This window comes from Tachysurus fulvidraco, chromosome 7 (assembly GCF_022655615.1).
Source record: "Tachysurus fulvidraco isolate hzauxx_2018 chromosome 7, HZAU_PFXX_2.0, whole genome shotgun sequence".
Taxonomy (NCBI): Eukaryota; Metazoa; Chordata; class Actinopteri; order Siluriformes; family Bagridae; genus Tachysurus; species Tachysurus fulvidraco.
In genome coordinates, this window is record NC_062524.1 from 8,220,632 (window position 1) to 8,245,503 (window position 24,872).

General features: G+C 37.8%; 1 protein-coding gene across 8 annotated transcripts in view; it reads right to left on the reverse strand.

Moving 5' to 3' along the window:
- The window catches only part of adgrb2 (adhesion G protein-coupled receptor B2), a 371,126-nt gene that overhangs the window by 110,753 nt on the left and 235,501 nt on the right, over positions 1-24,872 (reverse strand). The window lies entirely within an intron of this gene.

A 24,872-nucleotide genomic window follows, 5' to 3' on the forward strand; every position in this document is an offset into this window, starting at 1 on the left:
CAAACAGAACAACTCTGTGCAAGGCTGGGCTGCTACTTCCTGGATTAAAGCAACTGCAGAAGACATCCGTAATAATGGTAATACTGTAATATTACTCTTGAAACATTTTCTGTAAACACATAGCATAGAGTGTCTGCGATTGCTATTTTCAATACGACAGAGTAACAATTTGTATGACATGACGAATGCAACTGCAAACAACTACAAACGTATAACCCTTTATTTCTGCATAATGTTTACAACCCTATATTTTTGCACGATGTTTAGAACCTTCTAATTTTTGCACATTGTACTGTATGTTCTACAGAATGCACACTGATCAACACTATTTTGTGTATTCGTCCTGTAGTGTTTTGTATTGTCTTTTGTCTTAGCTCTGCTGTACAGTATGTTGTTCTATGTTGCATCATGGTCCATTGTCCTCCACTATATACTGGATCATCTATATTTGGTTGAAATGACAATAAAAGCTTCTTGACTTGACTAGAAATAGACTTTGCTTTTCCATTCATTAAATTTTTTCTTTTTATTTTTTTGCAGATATTGTACATGCGTGTACTTCAGAAATGCAAAGAGTAACATGTGATTTGTTTTTCATTTGAATTAGCTCACAATTTATGCATCCACAAACAGAAAAAAAAACAACTGCGAATACAATTTTATTGTACTTTTGAAAACGCTACTTTCATAGCTATAGTTTGTAATCACTGCAAATGAAATTTAAAGTTGAAAATTCTGTTGAATTATTTGCATTAATTGTTTAAAATGTCTTGTTTATAAGTATAGTTAGATGTCTTTTGCTTTTTTCTTCGGTTAGCAGAATAAATGGTAGTGGTGGCTCAAGTCGTTAAGGCTTTAAGGGTGTTTGGGGGTTCAAGCCCCAGCTATGCCAAGCTGCCACTGTTGGGCCCATGAGCAAGGCCCTTAAACCTATACTAACCATTATACTGTACTAACCTCTATACTGTAATGTAAATGTGGTGATAATAAAGGCCTCTGTGACCCAATTCATTCATTCATTCATTCATTCATTCATTCATTCATTAAATGGTAGTAAGCACAAAAAGGCAGAAAGGAATGAGTCGAAAAATGTTAAGTCAGGATTTTTGAACTTCCAGGTTTATTGTCCCTGGTGGATCAGTGGGGTGTTTTTTGAACGGTTCTTGGTTAAATGTCTAAAATAAGGTATGGAGTTGAAACAAGCTCCAGATATTTGCACAAGTCTTAAAGACCAACAGGTAAAAGTTTCATAAAAAAAAATAAAAAAAACAAATAGGAAAAAAGTATTTTGGTTTGGAGTGTTCTTGAGTAAAGTTCACAATTTTCTTGTAATACACTTTTTTTTTTACATAAATTGACATTTTGCAATTTTGAGTTTAGCAATTGAAATCAGTAAAAATAACCAAATTCACATACAATAAGTCCACATGAGTACTGTAGGTAGAAACGTCTCAAATGCTAGCTGCTATAATTTCAGTCTGACAGGAAGATTTCAGTCTGACAGAAAAATAATTGACATTTCATGCAATTTAAGCCTTCATACTAAACCACTTGTAGCTACAGGACAAGTAGACCCAGGATATTGCCTGAGGCCCTAGCCATTAATGGTGAGAGTAAAAGTTGATCATTTAGATCAATAAAATCTGTGAACACTTTCCATCTCATTAGTATGTCTGTATGTCTCGTACGAGTTTGTACAAATGAACCTGCACATACAGTAGTACTGTTTAAGATGAAGAGGGCCTGATCTATCAGGGAGAAAGAGGTAAAAGAAGAACACATAGGATCAGGGTGTAGAAATGAATTATGGATGGCAGTACACCAAAATGTAATATTAGCTAATGTTATTATAAACGTTAGTTCGGCTCGATTTTTGGCAAGCAAGCAACTAGAGGAATTATTTCTCTCTAATTATTAGGTGTTGGCCAAATTGTCTCCTTAACTCCTGTTGTCATTGAACCCCTATCGTAGTTAAAACTCTAACATTAATGAATGTATAGAAGTAATGCTTTATTAAATACATTAAACATCGATCCTGTCCAAAGCGACAGGTGCCTTTACAGAGCAAAAACAGACCCATACATAGGGATAGCAACAAACAGGGGTTTTATTAAATACACGGGGAACAGACATATGAAAAGCACACAACAGAAATGAAATCTAGACCCGGGAAAAAATGAGGCAAGAAGAAGGATGATGCAGCATCATGTACACGAGACAACAGATATACATAGGGAGAAAAATCAAGGGAAAATGAGGAACAGGTGTGCTGAGGTGGGAACGTAATCAGGATCAGGCAGGGCAACACATGTGAGACACAATATAAATAAAAGCACATAGAAATGGATAATAAATACTTCTGTCAACAAACACCCCCTGGTGTTCCCCCCGGGAATTGTTCAACATCCTGACAGATCCTGAGCCTATTGTGATCTCAGATTCCTGTTCCTGGCTATTTAAAAGTCCAATGTTTTCTTTAGCTGTTGTAGATCATTTGCCCCAAGGTTCATTGTGTAGTGGATTCTGAGATGCTTTTCTGCTCAGCACTATTGTAAAGGTTGATGTCTTTTGAAGACCGCACCAGTCTGATAATGCTTCTCCGATCTCATCATCAACGTCGTGTTTCCACCCACAGAACTTGGTGTTTTTTTTATTTTTTCCAAATATTTGTACATTTATTTTAAACTTTAGAGACATAATATCCCACAATATGGCACCAACAACCATGCCACTGGGATCAAGCTGACCATTCATTTTACAAGACATTATTTTTACTTGTATTTATAAAAAATTAAAACACATCAGAATCACAAAATCTACCAGAACATTGTGTATAGTCTTTTTCTCACTATTCCAGCGAGTCCAGCATTATTTTGTTTCAATATAAAAGATACATATGTTCCAAATTATGGCTCACAAGGCATTAACAACAGAAGCCGCAAAATAGGTAACAATGCTTATTGATTCAGTCTCCTGTAGATTCACCTGTGCACTGTGTACATATCCTTCCTGGCTTTGATCCTCATGCAAACAATAGACTTAATAGATTGCTTCTTGTTTCACTAACATCTGTTTTAGCGGATTGTTCCCCCTGCTGTTCTTGCCTTCTGTTTACTTCAGACTGTCTGGCTGTAAGTAACTACTGCATACATCAGTGTCCTTTTTTTTTTTTTTGCAAGGTACTGTATTTCACCCTGTTGATTTCTGAATGCCTAATTAAACATGTCATGATTCTGGGATAAACTAATTTGTTAGTGCGTAGATTTGTCAAGGCAAAAACAGTATATCTAAAAATCTAATATTATTTTTCCAGTTTTGTAAAAACTTTAAAGATCATGGTTAAAACTCTTAAAGACCTTTATTCTTCTGCACTGATCAGTAGCATAGACATGTTCTTAATAAGAGTTTTAATTTGCAACTAAATCTCTCTGCTTCCATTTAAAACATTTTATTAGACATGTAACTGCCAATACTAAGGGTTCAATATTATTTGTTAAGCTTGAGAGTTTCTATATTAGCAGCCAGTACACTCAAATTTAAATACTATTACAACTTCCACTAGTACTGCTACTGTATATTGGCTGAGATGCCAGTCAACAATGTCAGTGGATTTGGGAGGAAACTGGAGTACCCAGAGAAAACCCAGAGGAAACCCCCAAAACACAGGAAGTTTTGATAGTACAGTACAAACATGGAATCAAACCCCTAACCCTCGAAGTGCAAGGCAAACATGCTAACCATTAAGCCATCGTACCATGCCACAAGTGCTATTATTACAGGAAACAATTCTAAATTATCAGTCCTAATATTTCTATTAATATGAACATGAAGTATGTCATTGTCAAAATGGCAGGCAGCTCACGCTGTGCTAATGGACAAGTGTATTTTTTGGACACAAAGACGAGTAGACATTACTCAGCCTCTTTTCGCTCACATTTGTACGCAGCCACATGTCTTCTCAATTTGTCTGATGAAGAATCTTACTGGCCATGACATGGGTCAACACCACTACTCAATTATAAGCCTCTAAAGTCTCACCAAATCACTTAAAACCCACTCAAACCCATATTAGGGTCTTTATGGCCAATTACAGAAAAGGCTGCAGAGAGAACTCTGATGTGACTAGAGAAAATCACAGTTCCCATTACCAGCATGTCACCTTGTGGTCTTCACCCAATAATACTAATAATGTACTCTCTCCAGAGGGGAAAAAATATGACTGGAAACCATTAAGTGATCTTTTCATTTTCTCTTAACACGAGTTGCCAGATATGAGCAATCTCATAAAAAATGGTAGGAATGGTGAAGGTTAGGGCAAGTGGTGAAAATGAGCCTTGAATCTTTCCTCAAGCTTTTCTTTCTTCATTTGTATGTGCTCCAATAAAATCACCCTTACATTCTCATTTGTGTCCATCTACTGCTTCACACAGAACATTTCCTCTGAATGAGTTTGTGGCAATTGGAAACAAGGCCGAAATTCAAGGAACTACAATCTGAGATTTTGTAAAAGACTGGGAGACTTTCTTGACTTAAAAGGAAAACAATATGTGTACACCATGGGATCTATTTTAATGAAGGTGCAAAGTATAATTTGCTGCTATAACTCTAGTAGGTTTTATCATTTGTACCCAATCTCACTCACTTGCCATTTTCAGTGTTAGAAACGAACATCTCTGTGCTGACACTGGTAGAGCGGTGCAACAGAAGGTGTGACATTTTAAATCTGTTCCATGGGACTTTCTAACCCAATTTGATCTTAAAATTTCATTTAAACTACAACCTGTCGAGACCCCCTCTTAAAGCAAATGAACGGCACAATGGTGTTAACCTGACCAGCTTTAAAAGTTCTGCCCCATTTCTTCCAACCTGGTTTTGTAGATGTGGACTTTTTTATGTCAAATATGCCACTATTAATAGAGTCCTACTGCCATATAATAACTAAATAGAACTAATAACACATTGCATTCTTTTTTTTCCATTACAAATACAATTCAGAACATTAAGGCTTTACTCCTATCATAACATCAAAATCTATCGATTACAGTTGTGTCACTTGGCACTTGTCCACAACCCTGTTGACACATATAGAATGACGCCATTGTCACCACAATGGCACCTGCCAACCCATATAAGGCAGTAAGGGGTATCCAGTGGTTAGTACCTACCAAAAGTGTTCCAAAGAATAGGAAGTAATGAACCAGTGGCAGGGTTTTTAGCGCCCAAGTCTCCCGAATGCACATGGGGCGTAAAGGTTAGTTTGTCTAATCCAATTCCATAAAAGAGCTACTGAAGCACAAATAATCTGCTGAAACACCCTGGCATTCATGGTGGTATGTTACTTTGACACACACCACCTATCTAAACACTGTTGTAGACCAAATTCACCCATGCAGGACAACAGTATTACCTAATAGCAGTGTCGTCTATCACATTGCAAAAAAATGGTTCAGGAATGATTTGAGGAACATAACAGATTTCAAGGTGTTGCCTTGAAATTCCCCAGATCTCAGTCTGATTGAGTAGCTGTTGGATGTGCTGGACAAACAAGTCTGATCCATGGAGGCCTCACTTCTAAAATTAAAGACTTTTAGGATTTGCTGTTAACTTCTTCGTGCCAGATACCACAGCACACCTCCAGAGGTCTTATCATGAGTTTTTCTATTCTACCGTAACCCGTCAGTCAACAGAAATACAGCTAAACCTATTCAGTCACTAGCTAATCCTTTGCTATTGATTGTTTTGCTAGGAGCAGACAATATGTTTCTAGCATGAGACTATTTGATACAAAAGTGTGTGGCAAAGTTGTTCAGTGAACTCTGTAATGTGATGTTTTTTACAACCCCTCCAACAGAGCGACATTATATAAGAGCTGGTGCTATTTTGACCCACAGTGAAGGTTTGTTAGAAACGCTCGAGTGCAGGAGTGGCTGAGATAAATGTGCTAGCAGGATTAAGCCCCCTGTATTTCAAAGATAAAATAAAAAAATCAATTTAAGGTTTCATCTTTGGCACCCACATCAGATTATTAGATATTTAGAATGGTGTGAAGTGTCCATCATCATCAGCTGCCTTGCTAGTGAATATGAATTAAATAGCTAAAGAAAGGGGACAAGTCAGGGTTCAAACCCATTACGGGGTACAATCACACCCATTTACAGACTACACACAATTATGACACACCTAAATCACAGGTCTTTAGACTGGAGGAGAAAACCAGAGTACCTAGAGAAAACCCCCTATGCACAAGAAGAACATGGGAACCCCACACTCAGGGAGGAGGCAGGAATCAAACCTCCAACCCTTCCAGAGGTGCAAGACAAACCAATAAACTGCTGTACCTTTCTTTCTTTCATTCATTCATTAATTCATTCATTCATTCATTTTCTATCTCTTTATCCGAACTACCTCGGGTCAAGGGGAGCCTGTGCCTATGTCAGGCGTGGACGGAGTGCCAACCCATCACAAGGCACACACACACACACACACACTCTCATTCACTCACACAATCACACACTACGGACAATTTTCCAGAGATGCCAATCAACCTACCATGCATGTCTTTGGACCGGGGGAGGAAACCGGAGTACCCAGAGGAAACCCCCGAGGCACGGGGAGAACATGCAAACTCCTCACACACAAGGCGGAGGTGGGAATCAAACCCCCAACCCTGGAGGTGTGAGGCAAACGTGCTAACCACTAAGCCACCATGCACCCCTACTGCTGTACCTCTACTGTTCCTTATAATATCTCTTATTGTTGTTCTTATTATTGTGCTATATATACATATGTGAAATTGTATCATTTTGTCATGGACTACCAGCATGGGAAGGTCTTAAGGACAAATGAATTGTACAGTTTCTGAGTAAAATAAGAAGCATGATCTATCTTATTATCTCCAAAAGAGAGAAAAATCGATGCTGGAGAAGGGACTGTTTATCGCTCCTATAACAAGTGATAAAAGGAAATAACCAGTCTCACAGACATTCCATGATGAAAAATACCATTTAAAACTATAAACATAAATCTAAAAAGTATAAAGTATTGCCCATTAATAAAAAAAAAATTTAATTTTTGTTAAATCGCCATGGTATATGGAGAATTGCTTTTATATAAAATAACACACACCACACTGGCATGTATTCATTGTAATTAACGGCACAATAACAGGTCCACTGTGTGTTGCTCAGTGTCAGTATGTTCTAGGTTTATGCCTTCAGTTGTAGTATCAGTAAGAACGAGGTTGGTAAACAAGTATAATCCTAAATAAACACCTTTGTTTGCACTACATGCCTAAGAACTTCTAGGACAATTTACTTGTCTCTGTGATGTTAGCTGATGAGAGCTCTTCTTCTTAAGAGGAGTCCCCACAAAAAGAACATCCCCGGGTTCATCCTGCAGTTGGTTGAGCACAAACATCTGATGTGGCTTTGTTTGGCATCTCCTGAGCAGTGTGCGTGAAACCAAACTCGCTGACTCATTGAAAGCAATAAATGCAGTGTCCTTTTCACACTGAACTGCCAAAGACGGTCTAACACAGTGAAAAGGCCATGGTAGCGCGCGACCTGTTGGCAATTAACAAACATTTCCCTGGCAGGAAGGAGGGAAGACAAGACAAAGAGAGAGAGCGAGACAGAGAGAAAGAGAGCGAGAGAGAGAGAGAGAGAGAGAGAGAGAGAGAGAGAGAGAGAGAGAGAGAGAGAGAGAGAGAGAGAGAGAGAGAGAGAGAGGTCCAGCAGCCTAAAACAAGTCAATTCAAAGTAAACCAAATTATCTGGCAGAGTAAATACACCACAGGGACAATGGCATGAAGATGCTGCCCAAATTACAATACTGTCAGAAACTACTGATTAGGAATTGGAACAGTCAGAGCCTGACATGCTAGAAGCCTTCTCGAATTAAACCCATGATGGTGAGATACATGATGAATAAATAAATAAATAAATAAACAAATAAATAAATAAATAAGCAGAAAAAAAAACACTCAGCATTGAAAAAAATATTTAATTGTACCATTTTGAAAATATTTACACACGTGTTTACAACTATTAGAGAAATTTACTTTGAATATGATCAGCTGATACTATAAAGATTATAATTGCAAGTTGAAGAGGGTGCCATAGATCAACACAAAACATAAATGAATATATAAAAAGTAAAAAAAAAAAAAAAAAAAAAAAGAGCTTAGTCTTCCCCATAACTGGCTAATGTGATGCCTGAAGATTTCTCAGATCATTTTAAGGGTTAACGTGTTAATCAGTTTAATATTTAGGATAGCGGTACTCATGTTCTCTCTTATTGAAGAGGGTAGCTGCACGCATCCGATTCAAAACACTGATGCTGGCCTACAAAGCCAAAAATGGACCAGCTCCCTCTTACCTCAAAGCCCTCATCATTCCTCGCACTGCACCCCGTAACCTCCGATCTACCAGCACTGCTCAACTGGTTTCACCATCTCTCAGGGTAAGAGGCAAGTATACTACAAGAATTTTCTCTGTTCTGGCACCAAGGTGGTGGAATGAACTTCCCCTAGAGGTCCGGACAGCTGAGTCACTGGCTATTTTCAAGCGGCGGTTGAAGACCTACTTATTCAGGAAACACTTCAACTAGCACTTCTTTCCTTATCTTAAACAAACAAAAAAAACAAAACTTTGAAACTTTTTCATTGTAACTTTGAACAAATGTTTTAAACTCATGGTATCTTAAGTTTGTAACCTAGTGAGCAGCATTAATGTATTCAATGTTAGAGATTTAAGCACTTATGTACGTCGCTCTGGATAAGGGCATCTGCCAAATGCTGTAAATGTAAAAAAGAGGGTGTTGGCTGCATGTGTGCTGTGATGATTCAGGTCTTGTTTAAAATCTGTGGAAAATCTGTCGTCACTGAAAAGTTCCTCTAAATATCGTGGAGTTTGCTCATTTCTTTTGTTCATTTCTGTGACTGCAAAATCACAAAATCCGTGAAGAAATGCTTCATTAAATGCTACAGATAGACCATCACCTATATGTAGTTCATGCCTTTGAATTACTAGAGATGGAGGTTTTCAATATCGGATATTTAGCAATTATTTAAAAATATAATAATAAAAAAAAAGAATTTATATTCTTTCTAAAGTGCTTACTTTAATAGTGGACACAATTAGAAACCATGTGAAAGTCTAAATTGTATTATCATCACATATGCTCTGAATTCACCTCTAACATAACAGAGTGTATCTTTGGACGATTGACAGCCAATGCTACCTAACTCTAGCATGCCATAGTCTGTACTGTTGTTTTGGTTGACATGCTAAACAAGATAAAGTATTCATCTAAAGACACACAGAGTTTAGTTAATATTGATACTCGTCACGTTAATTTATCTTAGAATGGTCCGTGTGAAACTGCCAAGTCAGTGAAGCTCAGTACGCTACAAGCATGAAAGACAGAGACAGAGAAATGGAGAGATACTGTACCACATAGAGGGAAAGGAATAGTGATGGTCTGTCAAAAGCAATTGATGGTTGAGCGGAAATATATGCTTGGAACAGGCAGGTAAACGGATAGAAGATACAAAAAAAGACTTGCTTGGTGAAGCATATGGTCACGCTATAAGAAATGGGACTAGGATTGAGAGACTGGGAAAGACATGTACTTTATTCTTAATAGAGAAAATTCAAATCTCCAGAGAATATCTGTAAAATTATGCCAAGAGATTATAATTGAAAAACAAAACAAAGTTTAGCAAGTGAAAAGAAATGAAAGATTTTGGTGTTGTGGTTTTGTTAGTGGTGTTAATGCTGATGGTGGTGGCTGTGGTGGTGTTAGTGGTGTTGGTGTTGCTTATATTAGTGGTGTTGTTTTTGTTAGTGGTGGTGATGTTAGTAGTGTTGGTGTTTTTGTTAGTAGTTGTGCTGTTAGTGGTGTTATTGATGGTGTTGGTTGTGGTGGTGTTGTTAGGGGTGTTGGTGTTGTTGATAATAGTGGTTGTGGTATTTTTGCTCTTGTTGTTAGGGGTGTTGGTGTTGTTGATAATAGTGGTCGTGGTGTTTTTGCTCTTGTTGTTAGTGGTGTTGATAATCATGGTGGTTGCGGTGTTGTTAGTGGTGTTGGTGGTGGTTGCAGTGTTAGTGGTGTTGTTGTTGGTGGTGGTTGCGGTGATGTTCTTGGTGTTGAAAATGATTGTGGTTGGGGTGTTGGTGTTCTTTTTGTTAGTGGTCATGATGATAGTGATGGTTGTTGTGTTGGTGTTGGTGGTGGAGATGTTTTTGCTAGTGATGGTGTTATGAGTGGTGTTAATGATAGTTGTGGTTGTTGTGTTGGTGTTGATGTTGGTGGTGTTGTGTGTTGTGCTGTTATTTTCATCATGTTTTATATACAATAATGTAACTGATACACTAATAACACCACCATGATTTGAACTGAGATCTGGGCAGCAGTGGGACGACAAAATACAAGAAGAACATGGAGCACTGCTGGAAAAGGAAATGGCATTAAGATGAAAGGAGGCACCCTGAGTGCTACCTCGCTTCAAACAAAGGTCGTGGGGATAAAAAAAAAAAAAAAAGTAAATGTTGTGCAGAGCAGAGGTCATTCGGAGTAGCAAAGAGTGGAGAATCATTAGCAGACTATTGAAAAGAAGTGTGTGGTAAAGACAAATACAGTGAACTTACAAAAAGAATAGGAGAATAAATAGATTGAGCGAGTGTGTGCGTGTGTGTGTGTGTGTGTGTGTGTGTGTGTGTGTGTGTGTGTGTGTGTGTGTGTGTGTGTGTATGTGTGTGTGTGTGTGTGTGGATGAGAAAAAGAAGCAGTTCTCTTGTAGTGTTCCAGACTAAAGCTGAGAATTTCTCATGATGTGTAGCTGTCAGGATTATGTTACTAATCAGTGATTATCTCAGTTTATCTCAGCTGATTTTATATCTTATTTGCATTTGAATTAGTTGCAATATAAATTTATTTGATTCAGCGGCTTGAGGACTTGAGCGGTTTTGAGAGCATGAAAAGTGAAATCAAGATTGCTGTTTCAGAGATTTCAGGGTTCAAGGAGATATTTTTATTTTAATTGTAGTTCCTCACGTCTGGGGAGACAGGAAAAAAATATGATTTATCCATGTACTAGGTTAGGACCATGGACTACATTTTTGCCCAGTGCTCTCAAATATGTCCCATGTCTAGTGGAAGAACTTGATCTATAGTAGTAGCTTGCAAACATGGCTAAACACGGCACAATTCTTTTTTACCATAATTATTTCCTTTTATTGTAAGTTTACACTCCAAACTATGTTTATTCTCCAGATAAAACAAAGTATACTGTACTAGCATTTGCTCTGTTTTCCATATCAATCAAGTTCAATAAGCTACTACCATTCATTCATTCATTCATTTTCTACCACTTATCCGGACTTCTCGGGTCACGGGGAGCCTGTGCCTATCTCAGGCTTCATCGGGCATCAATGCAGGATACACCCTGGACACTCTCATTCACTCACACACTCGCACACTACGGACAATTTTCCAGAGATGCCAATCAACCTACCATGCATTGGACCGGGGGAGGAAACTGGAGTACCCCCCGAGGCACGGGGAGAACATGCAAACTCCACACACACAAGGCGGAGACGGGAATCGAACCCCCAACCCTGAAGGTGTGAGGCGAACGTGCTAACCACTAAGCCACCGTGTCCCCCTGCTACTACCATGTTTAACAAATATATGGAATATCTTAAACTCTGTCAGCTGTAAAGTAACTCACAAATTCTTGTTTTTCAAAAAAAAAAGTGAAAGCACAGAATGCGATAAAAAATAAAAAGATTATACAGTAGAACCTCAGTTTAAAAGTAACCTGGTTTACGTGGACAAGGAAACGTGTTTTGCAGGACGAACAAAAATTAGCATTACAAACATCATGTTTGGACTTGAACTGCTCATGAAGGGATGACGCTCAACAAGGACAATTTTTCTTTTTTGCTTTCATATGTCAAACAAAGGAACCTCGGGTCGGTATGTAACCTAATCGGCCTCCTTCGGAGTGAAGGCAGCATCGTACACACAGTATCATTAGAAGAGTGTTCAGGTGTGTTTGTGTTCATACGGTGCTACATTGCATAAAAGTTTCGAAGAAGGAGACCGTTATGTTGGAAATGAAAAAAAAGAAATCATTGAGAAGAATGAACATGGTGTACATGTGACCAACCTTTCACGGTTTTACAGTATAACCGGTCTGCATCTACAATCTTGCACCATTTAGAAGAAGGAGGATGAAGTAAAGCTGGCAGATGCAGCGAAAGGGTCACGAGAGTCATTGGTATTGTATTCCAGGTGTAACAGGGACAAAAAAAAAACCTTACTTAAAATTATAAATAATTATTTTTATACGAATACTTTTGTGGGTTTGGAACTGATTATCCCACTTTCTTCTGTAACAAATTGCATGACAAACAGACCCTCGGAAAGAATTCAATTCCTAAACTGAGTTTCTAATGTACAGTATATACTGTAGACTCAAATAATTGTCATAGATCTCTTTGTCAAATCCGAGCTAAAATGAAGGAAAGCTGCATCCAAAGTCAGACGTGAAGAATAAGCATGTCCTAGCTCAACCCGTAGTGGACCAACAAGTTGGACAGCTGCCAGCTTTCATTTCTAACAGAAGCAATATTCTTTCATAACAGCTCTCAGTATCCCCCACTGCATCTGGGCAGATCCATAAAGCTTTACTCAAAACAAATTAGCTCATAACAAACGCAGCTTTCCCTATTCCTCTTTCGTCCGCAATGGCTGCATGGCTGTGAAAGCATTAGCGAATCACTGTGCTAATACAATCCTTACAGTGCATTCATTATGACATTGTAATCAAATGCAATTCATCATGGGGTGTCCAGGGATTCTGCTTTGTGCAATGCTTTATATTTTATGGGTCTGATTACTGAGGCCCCTCTGTGCACTGAGAGCTTTGAAGATTGACTTGGAACATGTGAAGTAGCATTCAGTTGAAGCTCCAGCATTGAAGCTCTGGATTGATAAGGTCAGGTCCAGCATGGCAAATTAAACAAACAAACAAACAAACAAACAAACAAACAAACAAACAAACAAACAAACAAATAAATAAATAAATAAATAAATAAATAAATAAATAAACAAGCACACAAACAAACAAATGGGGCGGGGGTTGGGTATATCCTGTGGGCCAAGATAAACTTCCAAGATAAAATCTTTCTAAATTTAATGTCTGCAGTCTATAGATAGTTTCTCTTCATTAAGTTTACGAAAACATATAAGAAATACAGAGCTACAAATATCGAAATAAGATGTTAATAATGTTTTTTTGCCTGTGGAGTTTTGTTTCTTTTGTTGAAATATCCATAAGAATTAGAACGCTATGAGATGTGTACTGTATAAGAGCTATGCTGAGGTTTACTGAGCCTTTACAATAATAATACTATGTATTATACACAGGTGGACCACATGGTGTTCTTGAGCCTCGGTTTTTTGCCCTCAGGCAGTACAAGTGCCCTCTTGAGAGTTAAGTCAGCTTAAGCTCCATCACTCCCGGCTTACAGCAGTATCAGTATCGGCTGCTTATGGACAAGAAACCGAAAAACCATGGAAAAAGGCATCATGTCAGCTTTCGAGTCATCATCAGCTGTAATGTTTTATGTTAAAACCTCTATGCTGTTTCATTCTCAGTGGCAGTGATCGTATTGTTATTCATTTTTATAAATCAATAGATTACAGAGATACAGATTGGTTTGTTTAGATAATATATTAGTCTTATACAAGCAATCCTTCTAATTATAAGACCTTAGTGCGGAGAAATACGTCTTTGTTTTGTTTTGTTTTCTTGTTGCTCTTATTGCTTGTTGGAATCATACTGATGATAAAGCAACTTTCTAAGGTTCTCAGGGGGAACATTATTAAATAACACTGGAATGGAAAAAGCTACATAAAGACCTTAAAATACTTCTGGTTAGCACATTTGCCTCATATCTCTAGGGTTGGGCTTCAATTCCTGCTACCACCATGTGTGTGTGTGTGCGTGTGTGTGCGTGTGTGTGTGTGTGTGTGTGTGTGTGTGTGTGTGTGTGTGTGTGTGTGTGTGGAGTTTGCATGTTCTCCCCATGCCTCTATGTGTTCCTTCTTCAGTTAAAAGACATGCATTGTAGGCATTTCTAAATTTACTTTGAATGGCATCGTTAAATTGTCTGTAGTGTGTGTGTGTGTGTGTGTGTGTGTGTGTGTGTGTGTGTGTGTGTGTGTGTGTATGTGATTTCTCTGTAATAGACTTGCAAGACTGGCATCCTCTTTAGAGTCTACCCTGCCTTGTGCCCAGATTCTCCTGTGATATGCTCGAGGTCCTCCACAACCCAGTAGGATAAGTAAGTGGACTGACGGACGGATGGATGGATGGATGGATGGATGGATGGACAGATGGATCGATATACGGACGGATGGACATGCAGGTGGAAGTTTCATGGAACCAGAAAATATCATCCTAGTATAGGTGCACCGTTCTCAGCCTAAAGATAAAGACTGATGAATGAGAAGCTACAGTAGAGTCATTCAATAAAGACTTACCGAATGACCTGAAAGTAGCAGGAACAACAGTTACACAGGGAACAATAATCAATAAACTAGACCTTACTCAATACTCCTGAAAAAACTCAGATGCATGTTTAAAATATACACGAGCATTCAGGAATATCTAAATTTTCAATGAACAAAAAAGGAAAATATTGAATTATTTGTCAGTAATTAAGAATGTTATTTTTGGAGAAATAAGGGTTGTATATATGTTTAATCCTAAGAAGCAAGGTGGGTGCATCATGACATTAGCAAGGTGGGTGCATCATGACATTATTGCTTTACTGTATACTGTACAGGGGCATTACACATCATCAAAAATTATGAATGTACGTAGAATAACCAGAGAATTTAACCTCAGATGACAAAAATCCGAATATAAGTAGAAGCTGGACAAGATAACATCCCTGATATATAGACAAAAGAACTCAAGACTAGATGTTTTTAGGGAGGAGGTTGAAATTGAAGTCCATATGAGGAAATTTCTTAGCCTTTGGAAACAAGAAAAGTTTCCAAGAGGAATGAACCAAAGCTGAAAAACAATGCTGCAAAAATCGAATTACTTCTTCTTTCACTATGTACTGCGTTAGCGATATACGGTTTAAACGACGATAAAAGCTCCTTGACTTGACTTCTAGATGTATCAAACCTTAATCACAGAGCTAATTACAAAGTGCTAATGTTCAATTGTGATGTGTGAATACTTTTTTCTACATCAGTTTGAATTTCTAAACATACTACCTGATTAGATGCTTATGGGACAATGTTATTTTGTTCGAAGTCCGAAGCCAAAAGGCATTATGTATAACGGAAAATAAGCAAAAGCAAAAGAGCAAACCTTTCTGGATATTTTACCCCCTCACTTTATATACAACATCTACATTAGTTAAGTACGCTACATCTCTATGGATATATTTTTAAAGAAATAAAGCAAATGATATTTTATTGTAATTAGTAGCCTACTCAGCAATTGCACATTCAAAGACATTCACACGGGGCTATATTCATAGTCGTCGACCTAAGTTAGAAACTTAAGTTTCGAAAGTTGCATCAATATTTAAGCAGGGAAACTTATCTGTATTCAGACTTGGTTTACACAGCTGCTTAAGTTGAATTTCTGGCTGCCGCCGCATACAGATTATTAAAATGTCCGTATGCGGTTCATGTTTCTGAGGTTTGGCGAGTTTTCCTTGTGTTGAGCCCTTGCTACAGGTTGTGTTTAGTCTGAGCACTTTTCTCTTACGATGAGGTAAAAATGTGGATTGACAATTTTCTCTTTGCTCTCAATTGCACTGCAACGTAGCATTGACGTGATACTCAACTGACATACACTTAATAACAACCAGATATTAATAAGCGATATAAATAATGGAGCAATTAATCACATCTAATAGTCACATCATCTAATACATTGTGTTTACACTATGTGGATGACTGATTGTCAGGAAGTTAAAAGGATCCTCGTCGTGTTAATAATTGTTAACAAATCGATTCATGATTAATTTCTGTCTATCTAACTTCTAGAAATGTCGCTCCATCTAAGAATCTTATTATAAAATTAAAAATGTAAATTTCTCCCATCAGAACCAAAACTGTATTAAAAATGAGTATTGATTCACTCCACGTAGACGGATTTAACATGATGGCTTTACGACGACAATTGCCACAAACGACTTTGCACTCAAGTCTCCAACAGTTGATAACTTCATACTTAACAAAATACTCTGCATTTTCAAACTAGGATAAATTTCCTGGCTACACAATTGCACTCTTTGCACTAATTTGTTTGCGCTTTTATCATATACACATTTTACACAGTTATAGAGAAAAGAATACGATTTAAATACACACTATCCACGCCTAGTTCCTTTTCATCATAGGGAGTTTTTTTCCTTGCCGCTGACATCTCTGGCTTGCTCCTTAGGTATTTTGATGAATATTTAATTTTTATTAAACACTTCATCTAATAGTCTAATATATTGTGTTTACACTATGGATAGCTGATTGTCATGAACAGGAAGTTAAAGGGATCCTGGCTGTGATAATCATGTTAATTATGCACAAATTTCCCAATTTATAAATACAGGGGTGATATTAACGTCCCACTATGTGCAGTCGAATCAACTTATAATCCAGCCCTCTGTGATTCCATTTCACTTTCTTCACTTCTGAATTTCAATTTAAAATGTATATATTTCTGTAAATATGCTTTGTGCAAATATTCGTTTTTAAACACTATACAAATAAACTGAACTGAACTGAACTGAATATGGGGGGCACAGTGGCTTAGTGGTTAGCACGTTTGCCTCACACCTCCAGGGTTGGGGGTTCGATTCCCGCCTCCGCCTTGTGTGTGTAGAGTTTGCATGTTCTCCCCGTGCCTCGGGGGTTTCCTCCGGGTACTCCGGTTTCCTCCCCCGGTCCAAAGACATGCATGGTAGGTTGATTGGCATCTCTGGAAAATTGTCCATAGTGTGTGATTGCATGAGTGAATGAGAGTGTGTGTGCCCTGCGTTGGGTTGGCACTCCAGGGTGTATCCTGGCTTGATGCCCGATGATGCCTGAGATAGGCACAGGCTCCCCGTGACCCGAGAAGTTCGGATAAGCGGTAGAAAATGAATAAATGAATGATCTGAATAGAAGCTACATCACTTGATGTTAAACTTCATTGTCTACTAATCAGCAACTCTTATTGATATTCTACACACCATGACGTTTAATAAGGATACGCTTAATTAGCCTTATGTGTGAAAGTCCTGAAACTAGAGCTGAAACTAGAACAACTTAAACTAGTCTATCAGCAGTGTTATACATATCCATTGCTCAGACAGGCAATAAGACTGGCAGCACAGGCTGTTCAAAACAACGTGAACACTTTCTTTTCTGACTGGCTGAGAATTACGAGGCAGTCAAAGAGACATTAAAGGTTTCTATTGGCAAAGCCCAAGCTAAATCACCAGCTATTTACAACATCTGTAGGAATGCCTTTCTTCTGCTTACTTCTGCTAGGTTTTTTACATTCCAATCGATTTTCAAACTACAAATATCCAAAAATCCATCACAAACATTGGCATAATGCATACTTTTACCAAATGACAAGATGCTATAAACAATCCACTTACAAATGTGTCTCTAAACAATATTACAACAGTTCCTGCAACCGTTGTCTAGAACCTTCATCATCCAGAAGCTTAAAACATACACAGTCATTAACAACAATCTCTTAGAGAGCTGGGAGAGCTCGAATTACTGTGAAGAAACCTAGAACTTAAAGATAGTAATCAGGATCGAAATCCTCAAACTGTGATGCAACAACAATACTGTTTTTTGAAAAGCCTTCTTCAGTTGTTTATTCAAGGGTTTATTCAACAATAAGGCTTTCTATGTACTATTTGTGTCCATTTAGGTTTTCATCATGGTTCTCGTGTGCGTGTGCGTGTGTGTGTGTGTGTGTGTGTGTGTGTGTGTGTGTGTGTGTGTGTGTGTGTGTGTGTGTCTGCAATGAACTGGTTTAGCATCCAGGATGTGTTCCCACCTCACACACACAATAGGTTCCTGATCCACTGTGACCCTAAAGAGTTAACAAAGATAAATGAACGAAATAATAAATGATAAATAAATGATAAATAAGATGAATACTTTGTTAAATTTTTGGTCAATCCCCAGATGATCATCTAAATATCCTATAAGCTTCTAAATTTCCAAAGAGTGTACCTTACAAAACCTCTGCAACGTTATCCTAGCTTTTTAAACATTAGTTTCCTTTTGACGTCACTATATTTGGGTGAATTTCTGACGTTTCATGCAAAATATCTGTATAACTAGAGGTGAAACCTGGCTAAAATAATTTAGCTATTCTAAGTTTTTAAGTCTCAAATTCATGCAAGTGGCCGTGGCATCAGTGACCATGAAATCATGTGAGCATCTGGTATTATCATTTTTGAAAAGGAATGCAAGCTCCTACCCAGATCCACTGCAGTTTGCCTTTAGGGCCAACCTAACAGTGATAGATGAGGTCAATACGGTCCTCCGCTACATCCTGGATCATCTGATTAATACTGATGTCAATGGTAGAATCTTTTTTTGTGAACTTCAGCTCCACCTTCAATACCATCATCGTTGAATGACTGCATGGCAAGATACTTCTACTCGCTAAAATCTTCCTGATAGACAGGAGATGTGCATTTTAGATCTATTCTGTCAGAGCCATTATCAATCAGAACTGGTGCATACTCTCTCCTTTACCATGCTCGAGATGTGCAAATGACTCTATTCCTGTTCACCCCTCAGTCGATCTCATCAAGTTTGCAGACGATACAACTGTAGCAGGTCTCATAAAGGACAATGACAAGTCTGCCTACCGCAGGGAAATAGCATGACACTCAGCCTGGTGTGCGAGCAATAACCTGGAGCTGAACACTCTCAAAACTGTTGAGATGTGTACCGACTTCCACAGAGGCCAACCATCACACCCGTCTCTATCTATTAACAGCACCGCTGTAAGCACTGTTGAATCTTTCAGATTTCTGGGCTTCATTATTACACATACCCTCAAGTGCTAGGAGAAAATCGCATACTGATCCAAGAAAGCACAACAGAGGATGTTCTCGCTGAGGCAATCGAGGAAAGACAAGGTATGTCCATACTATTATCTGCCATTTTGTAGTATAAATAGTGTGAGTAGTGAGTTACTTATTGTAAATTCCAACAAAAACAAGTGCATTTCAAATACCCAGATTATTATTATTAGTATTAGCACTTATTCATCCGAAAAAAAAACGAACGTTGGACACTTCATGCACTCAAAACGTACAGCTTTTCTTACAGAAGTAAGAAGTAGAAGTATGGTGGGGCTACCAGAAGCGCACAATGATGGATGAGACAAAATTCAAGATGGCTGACATGCCGGTAAACAACACATTGTAAAAATATCTTTTAATTTAGCCCATACATGCTGTGTGAATTCTTTTCCAACATTTAACATTTATTCTGCTAATCATTCGGAAACGGCTTAAACCTCTGGTCAGTAATTTCAATTGAAGTTTTAATGGCAGTTAGTGTTCCATTCGAGTCAATACTACCGTCTTAAATCCTACACGAAACAGTAAAGTACATGATGTGTAAGGCATGTTATTTGAAATGCAGATTCAATGTATCTCAATTCTTCTTTAAGGACATTCTTGCATCTACCACTGTTCCAACTCATCGGTACTGCTGAAAAGATCATCAGATGTCTGCTCAGTCCTATTAAAATACTGTTCTCGAGCACACCAGTGTCCTAGGTTTATACTTACTCCAGCTGTGCAGATCATCACCTAAGATTTATTACTTACAGCAATGCATACTATTTGAACACTATCTCAAAGTACCTAGTATGAATAATGTTCATATAACGTGCATCGTCTGTGTATCTGTTCATTTGTAGCACTGTGTGTATGTGTATCAGGTTGTGACACGTGTTTATGTTTGATTTCCACAGCACCAATACAAACTGAGAATATTTTCCATACATATCGTGCATGTAATGTGCGTCATAATGCGTCATAAATACTTCTATAAATACCAGAGATTCTGCTGATTGCACTTAAACTGGTAGAAAACATAGCAAAAGCAGCAAAACCTTCATGCTCGGGTTGTTAAAGATCACACTGTGTTTCGTTGTTCTAATTTGGTATAATGAGGATCAGCCAATGTCAACTACATACGTAAGTTTCTTAATGTTCTAAAAAAAACTACTTGTACTCTTCCGACACTACTTGAGTATTCTTGTTACGGTACTTATAATGCTACTTTTTCAATATATTTAAATCATAAAATACAGTATTTTACAAAAAAGTAAAACAAATAAATAAATGAATACATAAACAAATAAATCTTTTTATATTTGATTAAAAAAGCTAAATTCTACAGTCAATAAATAAATAAATGAACAAATAAACAAATAAATAATTCTATATTTCATTTAAAAAAACACACACAAATCCTCAGTAAATAAATAAATAAACGAATAAATGATTTTAGATTTCATAAACAAACAAACAAACAAACAAACAAACAAACAAACAAACAAATAAATAAAATTACCATTCCATGATAAAGACAGGGATACAAAGATAAATACATAAATAAATATATAAATAAAAACCCAGAACACTTTATGTCAATTCAAAAGCGTTATCTGCAAAAATTGTAAATAAATACATATTGTATACATACAGTAAAGCATCAATGTCTGAGACACTGGAGACAGATAAGCGTCTCTGGCCCTTTACTCGTACTCGAGTCATTTTCTTGATCACTACTTTTAATTTTCCTCAAGCGAATTACTTGTGCATTAGCAGTATGTTTACAGAGATACAGTTCAGAGTTGTCCCATAGCATACTGCTAGCTAACTGCCACAGCTATGAGGCAACATGACAAAGCAGATCCACTGCACTGCTACTTGTTCCAAGTGTGTCGTGGCGTACGTAGTGAAGTATATTAGGAAAGTCAATTATCGGTTTAAAGAAGAGATTATACAGTGTGGCATCATATGAAACAAAAGGATATTGCATTATAATGCAGAAAAGAGATTATAGGCAGACACTGTGATGTTTTGAAACGTGTGATATTGGCGGGTGCAGTTATCATACTGTGAATAATCTGATTCAAATGAAAAGCACAATTGTGGTTTTATTATGCAGAGGCAGATATGAGAGGCTTCACAATCGTGAGTCTGGTATAAGAGGCAAAGAAACAATACTGGGTTTACACACACACACACACACACACGCACGCACGCACACATACTCACGCACGCACACACACACACACAAACAGTCTCTCTCCGTTTCTACACACACACACACACACACACACACAAACACACACACACACATACACACACACACACAGAATATCTCTCTTTCTACATACACACACATGCACAATCTCTCTCTTTCTCTCTCTACACACACACAATCTCTCTCTCTCCACACACACACAGATCTTCTCTGTCAACACACACAATCTCTCTCTTTCTCTCTCTCCACACACACACACACACACAAACTCTCTCTCTCCACACACACACACACACACACACAATCTCACACACAGACAAACTCTCTCTCTCCACACACACACACACACACACACACACACACACACACACACACACACACACACACACACACACACACACACACACACACACGCACACACACACAGGATCATCCTCTCTGTCCACACAACACAAACACACACTCTCTCTTTTTCTCTCTCTACACACACACACAAATGTTCTCCCTCCACACACACACACACACACACACACACACACACACACACACACACAGAATCATTCTCTCTGTCCACACACAATCTCTCCTTTTCTCTCTCTACACACACAAATGTTCTCTCCACACACACACACACACACACACACACACACACACACACAAACACACACACACACACACACACACAATCTCTTGCTTTCTCTCTCTACACACACAAACTCTCTCTCTCCACACACACAGAATCATACTCTCTGTTTACACACACAAACAAACTCACTTTTTACACACACACCCACACCCACACCCACACACACACACACACACACACACACACACACACACACACACACACATCTCTCTTTCTCTCTCTACAAACACACAAACTTTCTCTCTCTCCCCACACACACAGAATCGTTCTCTCTGCTGACCACACACACTGAAGCCCCCCCCCATCTCCCTCTCTCCCTCCTTCTCTCTCTCTCTCCCTCTCTCTTTCTCCCTCTCACCATACGCACAAACACAGAAAAAGAGGGGAGAGACAGAGAGACGCTAAGAGAGATGATCCTCATTATGGTAAAAAGCTGGCATTAGAGGGATTGTATAAGAAGCTGATAATTGCATGAGAAAAAGATGTAAATTTGAAATAAAGAACAATGGGAAAAAGAAAAATGATCACCCTCACCATACTAAAAGACCCAGCGTGTAACACCATTATCAGCGTAAAAATCTTAATCACACTGTTGTTAAACGATATTCCTGACTGATCTGGAATTTCATTTGGTGGGAGATGTATGAGGGTTGTGTGTTAATTGGCTTTGTAAGATAGCAGATAGGAAAGGTTTTCTCCCTCAGTAATTACCTCCTGCTACCGCTCCTCCTCAGCCAGGCTCGGCTTGGTGCTGTGCCGAATGGTCGGCGTTCGTTTAGCTGGGATGTAAAAGTGTCGAGCGTCTGAATTGTCAGAGCAACATGACACATTGCAACAGTTCTTTTTTTCTTTTTCTTTTTTTTAAATGTCACGGCCTGTTTAACAAAAGTAAGAGAGACCTAGACTCTAAACCAGGGGTCCCCAAAACATCGCTTTTGAGAAGCTCGCTAACAGTTTCATAGAATATGTACACAATTTACTATATAAAATAAAATTCAGTCAAATTGTTCACATTTTATCCCAAAAAATTAGCAAATATCCCACCCACTATCCAGTGTTGTACCGAATGTGACGCATTGAAGTACTTTGGATAAAATAAAATAAAATAAAATAAAATAAAATAAAATAAAATAAAATAAAATAAAATTAAATAAATAAATAAATAAATAAATAAATAAATACATGGCAGATCCTTTCAACATATGGAAACTGCTGGGGATTCGACAGTGTTAGGAATAAAGCTACTAAACTGCCAAAGCAAAACCACTGAATGACGAGTGTGCTGTAGACTTGTCTTATTAGTGCAGGTGGTTTTTCCTACTAGTAAATTACTGTTTAATATTTTTCATCGCACTTGCATCTGTCATAAAATACTATTATTTAATCACATAAAGTCTTATACAATAACATGTCTCTTTTTTCAAAAATGAATATTAACTTTAATTTAACCCTTTTTTTTTTTTTTTTTTTTTACAAAAAAGTCATTTTACTCTTGCTGAGGCCATCATGTGCCATGGGACTTGTAATTAACAATTTGCAGATGAATAACAGAATCCATGTGAATCCAACAGAATCCATCGAGCAAAATCTGACAATAACAAACAGAAAACTAAATCCCACATTAAATATGTTTATACTAATACATGACATGTGACATGATTAGCAATTTTCCTGCTAATTTGTTAGTTGGTGCTGTTTTTTTCTATTCCTGTGAGAATTTTCGGAACATTGTACTTTGCTGATATCTCAGTGCTGTACTATCCAGCACAGTTACACTGGCATGTATTAGGGGAAAATATTCAGAATCATATCAAATAACCTCTAAGTCAGGTTTTGCTATTATCTTAAATTATATATACTGTATATATAATTGCAATATATATAATGCAATTTAATATTGCGTATAAAAACAATAAAAATAATAAAAAAATACAATGTAGAAATGGAGAAATCAAAAGTTGGATTCAACACTTAAAAAAAAATTTGTTAATATTTATCTTAATATTTATTTTTTTAAAAATCCAGTGTAGAAATAGTGGAAAGACTGTTAGACTGAAATTTCCAGAATATCTACTCTAAATGTAATATTTGTTATATCTATGCACTGACAAACACAACGGCGTTGAGGGTGGTGTTTGTACGAAAGGTAAAGCTTTGGATTCTGATCAGTTTGTGCAAAGTGGACAGCTACAGTAGACAGAGGAAATGCGAGAGCTGGCCAGAGAAAAGGACTAAAGCCCTGCTGCACTGCTCTCTCAACATCAGTTGTACTGTAGTTAAACTATTAGCAAATAGACAGATGACATTGTGGGTAATGTAGGAAAGCATTACGTGAAAATAGATCGATGTGAAAGAAGTTTAAACCAAAAATCTGACCTCTGAATTTTATTTTCCGATCCGTTCGCCGATACCACGGAAGATCACACGTTATTTCGAATGTAAAGGTTATGATGCAAGTGTTTCAGGGTGGATTTTTCCTTCAATATAACATCAGTGTCTATAAGAACGCAAAATGTCATGCAGGTGCTGCGACCTTGACTACTACCATCTACCATCATCGCGCTGTATATTTTAATATTCAACACGCTGTTGCAGTCTGACATGAGTTTAAGCATGACACGGCAGGTCACAGCTGAGACGCGACCTTTCCTTCTTCCTTCTTACAGTTAAAGACAGAGTTAGGAAGGATTTAGGTGGAAGATTTGGAGCAAATAAAGCCGTAACACTACAGTACACGTGGTAGGTACTGTACTATAGATGTCTGTGATGTCTGACTCAGTGGCTGATTAAGTGTGAGTGTTTTCCTGTGTGTAGTTTCCTGCACGTTAGTGTCAGAGATTTCATTACTGTAGTTTTAAATAAATGCAAAAGCATCCTTTAGACA